Source organism: Chrysemys picta, chromosome 2 (genome assembly GCF_011386835.1).
Source record: "Chrysemys picta bellii isolate R12L10 chromosome 2, ASM1138683v2, whole genome shotgun sequence".
Lineage (NCBI taxonomy): Eukaryota > Metazoa > Chordata > Testudines > Emydidae > Chrysemys > Chrysemys picta.
Window position 1 is genome coordinate 103,428,574 of NC_088792.1, and position 11,870 is coordinate 103,440,443.

General features: G+C 39.4%; 1 long non-coding RNA gene across 1 annotated transcript; it reads left to right on the plus strand.

The window, feature by feature from the left end:
- The first annotated feature begins 142 nt into the window (after nucleotides 1-142).
- LOC135981426 (uncharacterized) lies at nucleotides 143-11,607 on the plus strand. Its single transcript, XR_010598436.1, has 3 exons — nucleotides 143-205; nucleotides 1,572-1,616; nucleotides 11,489-11,607. It is a non-coding gene; the product is annotated as an uncharacterized LOC135981426 (long non-coding RNA).
- The last annotated feature ends 263 nt before the right edge of the window (nucleotides 11,608-11,870 follow it).

The following is an 11,870-nucleotide window of genomic DNA, read 5'->3' on the forward strand; positions in this document are numbered from 1 at the left end:
ACTCAGACTGACTACTCCCCATGAAGCTTTTTTCCTTACACGTTATAGATATGTGCTTAAGGAGCCAGTCATCTTGTTCCCTAGTGTGATTTGGCGCTCTGCAGCAGACATCAACTAATACCTTGCCTTTTCTTTTCCTGTTAGGACATTGATCCATAAACATTCAAGATCATTTTCTTCTCAGTTGTCAGTGACTTGGAAGCAGGTAATGCCATCTTTGACATAGAGCTCCACTCCTCCTCCTCCTCTTGTGCCTACTCAATCCTTCCTAAATAGATTAAACCATAGATCTAACATTCCAGTCATGCGAATCATCCCACCAGTTTTCAGTAATACCAACTAGTTTGAATTTATGCTAATCAATTAGCAATTCCAATTCCACTTGTTTGTTACCCAGGCACCTAGCACCAGTGTACAGGTAATTAAATAATGTATTTTCTTCATGTCCTTTGGTTTCTTGATTAACTTTGTTCTCAATATCTCGATTTTGTGTTAAATGAGTGCTCACATCTTCCCTCTTTTTACTCTCCCCTTTTAATATTTGTTTAATGTTTCTGACTACCCTAGCCAGCCGGTTCCTGAAAAGATTGTTTCCCCATTTACTGAAATGGAGGCCATTCAAACTGTACATCCCCCTCTCTCCAAAGAAGGTGAACCAATGTTCCACAAAACCAAAACTTCCATGTACACTATTTACCTAGCCAGTGACTCACTTCCAGAATCTTTTGCTCTCTGAAAAGATCACTTGGTTATTCCTTTTCTTCAGTAACATTCTGAGTTAGACTGTAATATGTGAAATATCCTACAACATAATGTTATTAATGCCAATAACCACCATCACCAGTGGATCCTTGCCCATCAACTTCAGAATCCCAATCATTCTTTGAGTGATGTCAAATTTGAAAAAAAAAATCAGAAAAAACTTTGACAGATTCCCCTCCCCCAAGTTTTTGTTAAATTTTGCAAAGTTGGATAAAATTTTGAATAAAAACCAAGCAAAATAAAAAATAAAAAAAACAAGGAAAAAATCTCCAAACGTGTTGTTTTCCCCCTCTTTTACCAGGGTATTTAGAAACATGTCTATTGGAATTCCAGAAGGTCTAAGTGCTTTATGGAGAAATGGAATTTAAAGTGTGGTGGAGTTCTAGAATAGAGCTGGGAGAAATGTTTCAGCTCAAAGTTTTGTTCCCCCTCCCCACCCATCCCCCCCAAGAAGTGATTTGTATCAACTGAAACATTTCACAAATTCATGTAGAATTCCCTGAATTGTACTGGTTTAAAAAATCAGAAAAAAATCAATTTTGTTTTGATATTTTTCTAAATGAAACCTTTTGATTTTTCAGTATGAAATGACTTATCAGTTGGATATGTACTTCAACTGTATTAACAATAAGTAAAAGATGAAAAAAGTTAAACAATTAAATGGATTTTTTTCAGATAAAATAAAGCATTTTGTTCTATTTCAAACAATTTTTTCTACCTTTCAGTTCACCAAAACATTAAAAAAAAATTGTTTGGGGTCAACCTGAAATGACTTATGTTTTTTTGTTTGTTTGTTTTTCTTTGTACAGCCACTGAAGTGAAAAATCAATTATTCGCACAGCTCTGTTCTAAAGGTATGTAGAAGATTGAAAATATATGTGCACACGCTACTGGATAATATTAGAAAAGTAAAGTCTTAAGTATTAAAAATACATCCATCCCCAAAGTATACACACTCTTGCCAGCTAGAGAGTGAAACACTGTTAAAGAAAGCATAAAGTCATTAAAGATTTTACAGAGTATTACAGCTGCAACTATTTTCACAGAACACAGATATTACCACTTTCCCTCTTTCTTATAGGAAAATAGCAATACTAATTCTAATTTTGCTTATTTATTAGTACTGAATATTGCCTAGACCAGTACCTCATTGTGCTACACACTGTACAAACACAGAACAAAAAAACCAGCTCTGTCTCAAAGAGCTTACAAATTCCCTTTGTAATTTCATTGACTTCACTGGCGCTACACCAGCGCAGAATTTGCCTCTATAAGCTCTTATTGAACTTTTCTGTTTTTCATATTCCATAGCAGATTCTATCCACTCACCACAGAAATTTTACATCTTAATTACATCATTATTTATCTGATAAGTCCCAATTTAGTGCTAAACAAGACACACAGATAGGCACAGTCTTTGCACTGATTAGCTAATGATCAAACAGTAAGACAACAATTGGATAAAAATACTGTGTGAAGTTTAGAGGTCTGAAACAACATTTTTGGTGGTGGTTTAAACTGAAAGGGGGACAGGGCTTCATGGATAAAGTGAATTTTTGGGGTTCCACAACAGGCTGGCACAGTCTTCATTTCAGATTTGCTAATCTAATTTATTCCATAATTACAAATGTACCACAGCTATAATAGGAGTGTTTTTTTTCTCTCCTCTACGCTTTTCAGCTCAAAACAATACAGTGTGACAGCTGTCATTTAAAAACTGTTCTGCCACATCTCTCAATTTGCCAGTTCTCTTGCGATGTTGTACTCCTGGGGGAATTCTGTGCCAAAAAGTTGAATTCTGCACTAAAAAATTAAAAATTCTGTGCACAGTATTTTAAAATTCTGCTTATTTTATTTGTCAAAATAATGTAATACAATCACACCAGTTTCAATTACTTTGGTAATTTATTGAAACTACAATACAATGGATGGAGAATGGGAGTGGGGAGCATTGAAGGAAATCCCCAAAGTCTCTTTTTATCTAACAGTGATGTAGCTAGGTTTGATTCCTTATTTCTAGATATTGGTCACCAAATATATGCAGCCATACGTTCAGTTTTACATCATAGGCAACTGAAGAGCAAGTGGGGGTTATGGAATCAAATTCACAATTTTTATTGGCTACTGGCCATCTCAGAAAGGTCAGTAGTAAACAGTTCATGGAGCATATTTCAGTAGGAAATTTTTTCAGTAAAAAAATTTAGACCAGTTCTAAAGCACCATAAGCATTTGTAAGGCCATACTGTCATCTAGAATAAGGCTCCTTTACACCACTCTGGCAATGTAAAGGAGCCTTAAAACTTTTATACCTGTTTTATGATCCTGGGGGAATTCACTAAGAATGGGAACTATTCAGCGACAACAATGGGAACAACTAAGTAGGCAGGCTACTACATTATGCTCTGCCTGAAAGGACAGAGCCTTCCGTACCTCTACCTCCAAACACCCTGAAGTCCTGCCCTTCCACCCCAGGTGCACTGAATAGTGAGCCAGAGTCTCTCTCCTTCACTCACTCGCATCCCCTTCCCCGTGCTAATTTATTCTCCACCGGCTGCTCCGGGCTGCTGGGGAGGAGTGAGTGACCGGTCTTGCAGCTTTCCTTTGCTTCAAGTCAGAAGTCATTTTTCTGTGGGGAAGCAAAGAAATCTGCGGATAACATGAATTCTGCACCGGTGCAGAATTCCCCCAGGAGTAATGTAGAGAATGGGATATAAATAGGAATACATAATGTATATTTTTGGTGAACCACAAATCAAATAATTAAATAGGGTTTTCTAAAATAAAAACATTGCTCAATATACTAATTAAAAATTCTGAAGAAATGCTGCTTAATATAAAATAAGTTGGCTCATTTTTAAAGGTATAGAATAAGGCTAAATTCTCCCTTTGTATCAACATCCAGATTATTTTATCACACCTGATTAGCATGCCCATTTTCAGTTAACAGAAAATTTACAACGTATACACTGTTTAATAGAGGTGTTACATAAATCAAATCCAGTCTGACTATTTCTAACAATTAGGTTCACTCAGGCTCATCTAGATTTGCTTGGATAGTGACCGATGAAAACAGATGCAGCTCAGATAGACCCCCAATTCTGGAAAGCACTTAAGTGCATGTAACTTTAAGCATGTGACCACTCCTCCTGAAGTCAATGGAGCAATTTACTTTCTTACTCATATGTATAAGTTCTTTTCAGAATCAGGGCCATAGACCCCTTATTATCACCTGTTGCTATTCTTACACATTTGACCTGTTAGCTTTGAGCTTTGATAGATCAGTCAATGTTTAAATCAGCTGGCCTCGCCCAGTTTGTCTCAATATCTTCATTTTTAGACTCTGAGGGGAAAATGAGCAAATAAAAATGAAACATTATATAGGAGTTTCTCAGTGAGTTGAAGTAACAACTTGGAAAATCATGATGAGAGTAAAACCAAGCTTCCAGAAACGTATTTAAGAACCACAGTGTGTTAACTGGAAGACTTCATATTATAGAATATCAATCCAGCCGCAAATACTAAGAGAGCACAATGGTGGATTGTACAACACAGAAGAGCTAAGAGGTGAATTCTCTAAAGGTTGGTAAGATCCCTATCACCAAGGAGAAGTAATGACAGAGAACTAGCAGTGCACTACTGTTTGAGAGGTTGTAGATTTTAAGGATTTAATGGATCATTAGAACCTAGGTTCCAACTGTACTCCCATGCATTTTTTTACACGCAGTATTTGAGATGAGGGCATACCATCGATTTATATACGGGCAATAATATATTCTCATTCTTATTCTCTATCCCCTTTTTAATGATTCCTAACATCCTGTTTGCTTTTTTGACCGCCTCTGCACACTGCGTTGACATTTTCAGAGAACTGTCCACGATGACTCCAAGATCTTTTTCCTGACTTGTAGCTAAATTAGCCCCCATCATATTGTATGTATAGTTGGGGTTATTTTTTCCAATGTGCATTACTTTACATTTATCCACATTAAATTTCATTTGCCATTTTGTTGCCCAATCACTTAGTTTTGTGAGATCTTTTTGAAGTTTTTCACAGTCTGCTTTGGTCTTAACTATCTTTAGCAGTTTAGTATCATCTGCAAACTTTGCCACCTCACTGTTTACCCCTTTCTCCAGATCATTTATGAATAAGTTGAATAGGACTGACCCTTAGGGAACACCACTAGTTACCCCTCTCCATTCTGAGAATTTACCATTAATTCCTACCCTTTGTTCCCTGTCTTTTAACCAGTTCTCAGGGAGCCAACCTCTGTAATTTAAGTGAGTGGCCAAGTGATTGTAAGGATGATAGTGAATGTTAAAAGCATTGTGCCTTCAGGGTTTTCCTTTTAACCTTCCCATATCACAGGGAGTCCTTCCAGCTGAGTTTGAGACAGGCTGTGAGTAGTTTGGGTCCATGGCTAGAGGAATACCCTTACAGACTATTCTGATCTATAAGTAGCCTGAATCCTGTTCTGAGAGGACATCACAAAATCTACAGCTACATTTGTTTTGGATCAGAATACATGTTCAGATATGCCTGCTGAGAGGAAACATGATATTTGAAGGAAAAATGTATTCACAGGAAGAAAAATTAATACTATCGAACTTGCCTAAGAATTGAGTGTGCTTCAAGCACATAACAATACTGCTAGGCAACTGAACACAGGAGACATTAACTGTACATTACTTTATTCTTACCAAAGGTCTTTAGTGATGATAATTAAGAAGTCAAAACAGGCTTTCAACCAATCAACTGAACAAAAGCTTTAATGAATATGTTTCGTGACCACTGTGGTGCATTATTAATCTGAGTCATAACAGATACTCTATTAATAGGAAATGACATTTAATTCTCCGTCAAAGCCATCTTTGCCAGACATAGCAGATTATTTACAGGCTGATGTGATATATCAACTGCTATGTCTGGAAAACGTATTGACTGATTTCAAATTAAAATAAAACTTAGCATAGAGCTTGGTCAGTGATTTGGATTGCATAAAAAACAGCAGATATTATCCTGATGTTCATGATATTCTTTGGACAATTAAATCATCTACATTCTTTACAGCCCTATTGATTTGACTCCTTTGTGGATGTAAGTATCAAATATTGCCCATATGCACGTAATTACTCCACATTAGCAAGGATACCCATAGTACAGTGGTATTATAGGCAGGACTGGTAGTTCCATTTATTATTAGGGTTGACCGACACTTCCCATTGTAAGACCCTGTTTTCTGTTGCTTATAATTTTGTCAGAATTTTAACTAACTAGGGTAAAATTTTCCCTGGAAGGTGTCTGCCACTGGCTGAATTTTTGTTCTTTTGTTTTGTTTTGTTTTTTAAATACAATGAGAGGTGCATCAGTCCTGTAAGTGCAGAATGTTATTGTCAGCTAGTATCCCTGTACTACATTATATCAGGAACAGAAAAAATGAGATGATGGGGAGCAGAGGGGTTGGTAGGCATTTAACCCAGGAGGTGTAGCTTTTTCCTTTTCTGCAGTTTTTAACAGCTATTGTGGGATTCTGAAAAGCACTCAGCATTGGCTAACACTGAAATTCCCACCTCCTGTTTGTTTTTAAAATGTTTACCTCAAAATAATGTTTGTTTTGTATTAATGACATTTAAATTATGAAGGGACTGAGTGATCTTATGTGGAAAAATGAAAAGAAGTGATTATAGCTTGGCTAAACAATGATTGAGAGGACTGAGAGACACAAGATAAATCTCGACTAGTGTTTGCAGTCTGTGTGAACATCCAGGAGACAGATTCTACCACCTTTATGAACATGGAGTTGTAGCTCACCCAGGAGTAGCATTGTTTACTTCAGTGTGACTGCATGTGAAGTAAGGTGCTATTCAGCATGCATGAGTGAGGCAACCAGAATCTGGCCCCAGGAAAGGAGAGGATTTCTTACGGCTGATAGAGGTAAGAGCGGGAGTAATGGGATAAAATTAAGCTAAAGATAAATTAGGTACAATATTAGGAAATATCTCCAAATGAGAAGAATGTGATGGGATAGAAGTCCAACTGCTTGAGTCATTAAAAACTTGGCTGGACAAATGTTTGAGAATATATTTCACAGAAAGGAAATGAATTGCATGATCTAACACAGGGGTCGGCAACGTTCGGCACGAGGCTCGCCAGGGTAAGCACCCTAGCAGGCCAGGCCAGTTTATTTACCTGCTGATGTGGCAGGTTCGGCTGATCGCGGCCCCCACTGGCCGCGGTTCGCCTTCCGGGGCCAATGGGGCAGCGGGAAGCGGCGCGGGCCAAGGGCTGCGCTGGCCGCGGCTTCCCGCCACCCCCATTGGCCCAGGACAGCGAACCGTGGCCAGTGGGGGCCGCGATCGGCTGAACCTGCCGCGTCAGCAGGTAAATAAACTGGCCCGGCCCGCTAGGGTGCATATCCTGGCGAGCCGCGTGCCGAACGTTGCCGACCCCTGATTAACAGGTCTTTTCTAGATCTAATTTCTCCGAGTCTCTCATGCTAAGCAAAGCAATTTTAATCTATTTTTTGCCTTGCAATTATCTGTATTCATTTTACTTATGCTAATTTATCTCCATATATCACAGCTTCCAATTGGAGAATAATATTACTGATGGATGCCCACAAACTCTCTAAGTGGTAGGATTAGCAGTCCTCTGGTTAATATCTTGCAGTTCATTGCTGCAGGATGAATGCATATATTTTTAGTGCTGCAGAGATGAAGTTGAAATGACTGAAAACCTTCCCCCTTTGACCAATTAAGTTAGTTATTTCCAGCATTTCTTTGGTTTATCTTGGAAAGCTCTTGCCTGAGATATAATAATAGGTTTCAATAGAAGAAGTCATTACCACTGTGATACAAATGAAAACACCATACTTTTAAAACAGGACACCAAATTATTTTTAGTTGAGCAAAATGATCTCTAGAGCTGCTGTGATGGCTGATGCCTGTGTAGAACTCCAGGAATTTGAAAGGGTCCATTTTATAATGGACATGAATTATTCAACCCCTGGGATTAATCAGGCATACAGCACAGTATGTCACAAAATAGCTTTTCAAACTAAAATGGGTATTACTCATGAATTTGCCTCTAGGATATGTATTTTCATCAAGATTTATCGTAAAAATCATCTGAATGATCAGACTTGAATCACTACAGCCAAATGTATTTTGTACAGGTTTGATTTTCATGTTCACATAACCAGCCAAATGCCAAGGCAGAAAGCAAGCTGTGTGTTTGAGGTGATGCAAAGCAAGACTGCTGATCAAATTTTTGAGGATAGGTTGTTTTGTTTGTCTAACTTTCTTGGTCTTTCTTTAGATGTGTTCTTCCTCTTTTTCCCACCATAGCCATTTTCAGTGCATCGCTCAATCCTGTCTGGTTATTCTAAGCCTAATTTTTGACTCCCCATCTTGGAGGCTGGTTAAAGGAGCACAGTGTAGCTTGTTAAGAAGAGAGGACAGGGGTGAAAGAAGACAAGAAGATTGAAGGCAGGCTGATTGGGGACAACCTTCTAGGCAGATCCTCAGTTGAGCTCTGACAATTTACACCAGCTGAGGACCTGCCCCTTCATGTCTTGTCTTGTCAAAAAAAAAAGGGGGGGGGAAGCCTTACGCTAAATTATTTATTATTTATATGGCCATAGCACATAGGAGCCCCAGTCATGGACCAGGATCTCCTCATGCTAAGCCGTATATACTCCCAGAGCAAAAAGACAGCCCCTGCCCCAAAGAGCTTACACTGAGGAGAAAAACAGTAAGGGAGAAAGGGCGAAACTGTGATCACCTTACTTGAAGTCAATTGGATTTCTCTTGTGTGCAAGGTGATTACATTTGGGCCCTAAAAATCTATTCCCCCTTGCATTTAACAGGCTGAAGGAAAAGTGTGTGTGTGAGTGGATATGAATACCATTTCCCAGCACTGGGAGTTGATGCAGCTTCATTATCAGCATAAAGGCTCAGTGAAATATTTTAAGTAGGTTATTCATCCCCACCCAAAAATGAATGTAGGACCAGATCTTGGTATGATGGCAATCAGCATTGCTCCCCTCAAGTCCATAGAGTTGCACTGATCTACACCAGCTGAGGATGGCACTCTAAGAAGTTGCTCCACTGACAGCTCTAAATATTGAAGTTCTCTCCCTAAAAGAGGCTTAGCACGGGACTGCTGCAGTACACATTTTGTCTCCGCACTATCCCGATATGTGCTTCAACCCTGATCTGAACAGAGTATCTGTAGGGATAACAGCTCTGTATGGATGGCACATCCAGTCCTTGGCCTTTTTGCTGATATGGCCATCAAGGACACCAGTCAATGTGGTGGCTTTTAGGATGTGTCCAACAAAACCACCAAGGCCAATGAAAATTATATAGGTCCCAGCTCCAGCCCTCACCTCTGTCTTGCCCACATCTCTCTCTTCTGCTCCATGGTACATCCACCTGTGCTTTTGTATGGCCTGGGGACAGACATCTTTACAATGCACCCTGTTTAGTCAAGCAATATAACATTCCCAATCCTTATCCTTTCTTTTCTCATCCCATTTTTTTACTTCTCCCCCACACCCAGTCATGATTCTCTTCCCCATTGCTCCCCTCCAGTTTTAAGTGTCTTCAATCCATTGTCCTCCCAAAACCTGTTTATCTCTTTCTCCACTTGAATGTCTCTTTTCTCCATTGAGCACTCTCCACACATAGAGACTGCTATCTCTCCACATCCCATTCCACAGTCCTGGCTGTTTTTCTCTAGATACGTGAGATATTGATGCTACTACTGCTGAAAGTTTGGAGATGAGCAAGCAAGACAACTAGTTCTGGCTTACTCCTGGCATCTGCTCTCAAGTGGGAACAGCTGTCACTGTGGCATACAGTGGGTGGAAGAGGATTTGTGCTGGAAGTCTTCCTGACTCCCTGCAACCCCAATAATATGTGAGGCTTCAGCATGGTTGCAGGAGAGTGATGAACATACTAAAAGAAGAAATATGATGTGAAACGTGAGATACTTGGCAGGAGACTTCTTGATGAAATATGAACCAATGGCTTTAGTGAATTTAGGTATTAGTCTATTGAGCCTTACTAGATGTTTATTATTGACTATTAATTCATAACATTTATACAGCAATCTAATCTAAGTATCACTTTACAAGCATACATAACATGTTCCCTTCCTCAGAGACATCCCACATCCAATGTTCCAATTTTTCAAAGTCCCCCGATCACCTTAAAGATGATTGAATAATTAAAGATGTGAAGAGAAGAGGCCGTAAAAGATGGATGTTAAGGATGGATTTGATGGAGAAGGACAATGGTAAATGTGGAGGGCCCAGTATGATATAAAGCCATTAGCACTATTAAACCACTCCTTATTTATTCACTAAGAAGATCCTTTCAATGGAGTGAAATATCCACCCAGACAGGATAGACAGATTAGCTGGATGTATCTGATATGGGCTGATTTCCAGAGTCACAAAGGGCAGATAGGTGCTTAACTTCCATTAATGAGTGTTGGGTGCTTAACTGCCCTTTTGTGCCTCTTGGAATATCCCCCATAATGGTTATTAGAGAATGCTCACAGTGTTGATATTTATATTATCATAATTAGGCCTGAGCATTGGTTGGAATAAACAGGGAAGTTCATGGCTCTGCTGTTGCACATTTTCAGCACTACGTGGCTTTTACTTTTAGAAAGTTTTGTTCACAACCAGGCTAGAAACACTAAAAAAAAAACAAAAAAAATAAACCCAAACACATTATCAAAAAAGACAAAATAATGAAAAAGGGGGTGTGTGATATGGGGCATTTTTTTTGCAACCAGCCTGGTGCCCAAGCCTCTTCCAACAAAATTGGAATGGAATATTGATTATTTTGCTTATTGCCAAGAGTAGCACCTGTAAGGCCTTTGTACCAGCCTTAGCATAACTAAGGCAAAACCAGGAGGGAGGGGTGATCACAAGGAGTGGGCCTGACTGCATCCTCCCTGATATATGCTGGGGTACGTGAAAAACAGGAAGTCGATCTATATATGTATTTGACTTGTGTGTGAGTGTGAGAGAGAGAGAGTGAGTGAGTGTCAGGGTCCAAGAGATTGCAAACTCTGCAAAAACACATCAGTATAACTAACAGTTTAAAAGTGCTTGCTTTCTGGTTTTTGTTTGATTGACATATCAATGTAATTGTAGCAGTTACCAACATAAAAGGGGTAGAGGGGACTGAGGAATTTGGATTTGCCCTTCTGGATATCTCTTGGAATCCTCAGCAACAGGCACATAGCTGGCCACTTGAACCTGGTTGTTTGACCACTTCAGACCCCTCTAGACCCTGGATAACTATTGTTTGGGGGTGCTTCAGACTAAATAAAGCAGAGACTCTGAGTAAAGGCATTCTGGTGAAAGTGCTGGAGACTAATAAAGTGAAGGCTTTAAATAAAAGCACTTGATTTTGTGTGATTTGTGCCAACCACATAGCAGAGAGAGGTGCTGCGTCTCCCTTGGTTGATTTCCTGATTCCACCTCACAGAGAGCTTTGGATTTAGGGAAACCCAGGTACCATGTGCACCTCGTCCCTTCTAGGAATAGCGGCCATAACTGTGGCCATTCCCACAAGCTCTGTAGCTTTCTCCAGGATGATATGAAAGCATTGAAGATTGCTGAAGGTGACTTGTATGAAATACAATCAATTTCCCTTGGTTCTGGAAGTGCACAAGGCTCTTTAAATGATGTTTTCTTGTTTCCTTAAGGCAAAACTTGACAGTCATGCATATTTATGTGCTGCTTTTCTTGTGAGATGGAGAAAACACCTGGATCAAAGGCCATCTTGAGAAAGGCCTTAATTCAGCAGCCCAGCTCCTCTTCAGCAAAGCAGGTAGGTACATAACTTTACTGAACAGGGATGGACTTAAGCATAGGCCTAAATGCTTTCCTGAATTGATGCTTTGCATCCAGTGTGTGAGATTAATGTTTCTACATTACCATGCTGAGTTGTCTGTCTTTTTCAACAGGTGTGTATTAGAATGAAAGAAATAGACCCACACAAACTCGCTGTCACTTGGGAAATTAGAACTCGGTGCCTCTAAACACCACTTTTTTTCATCTTGTATTTATTTCTCCCTCTTCTTTATA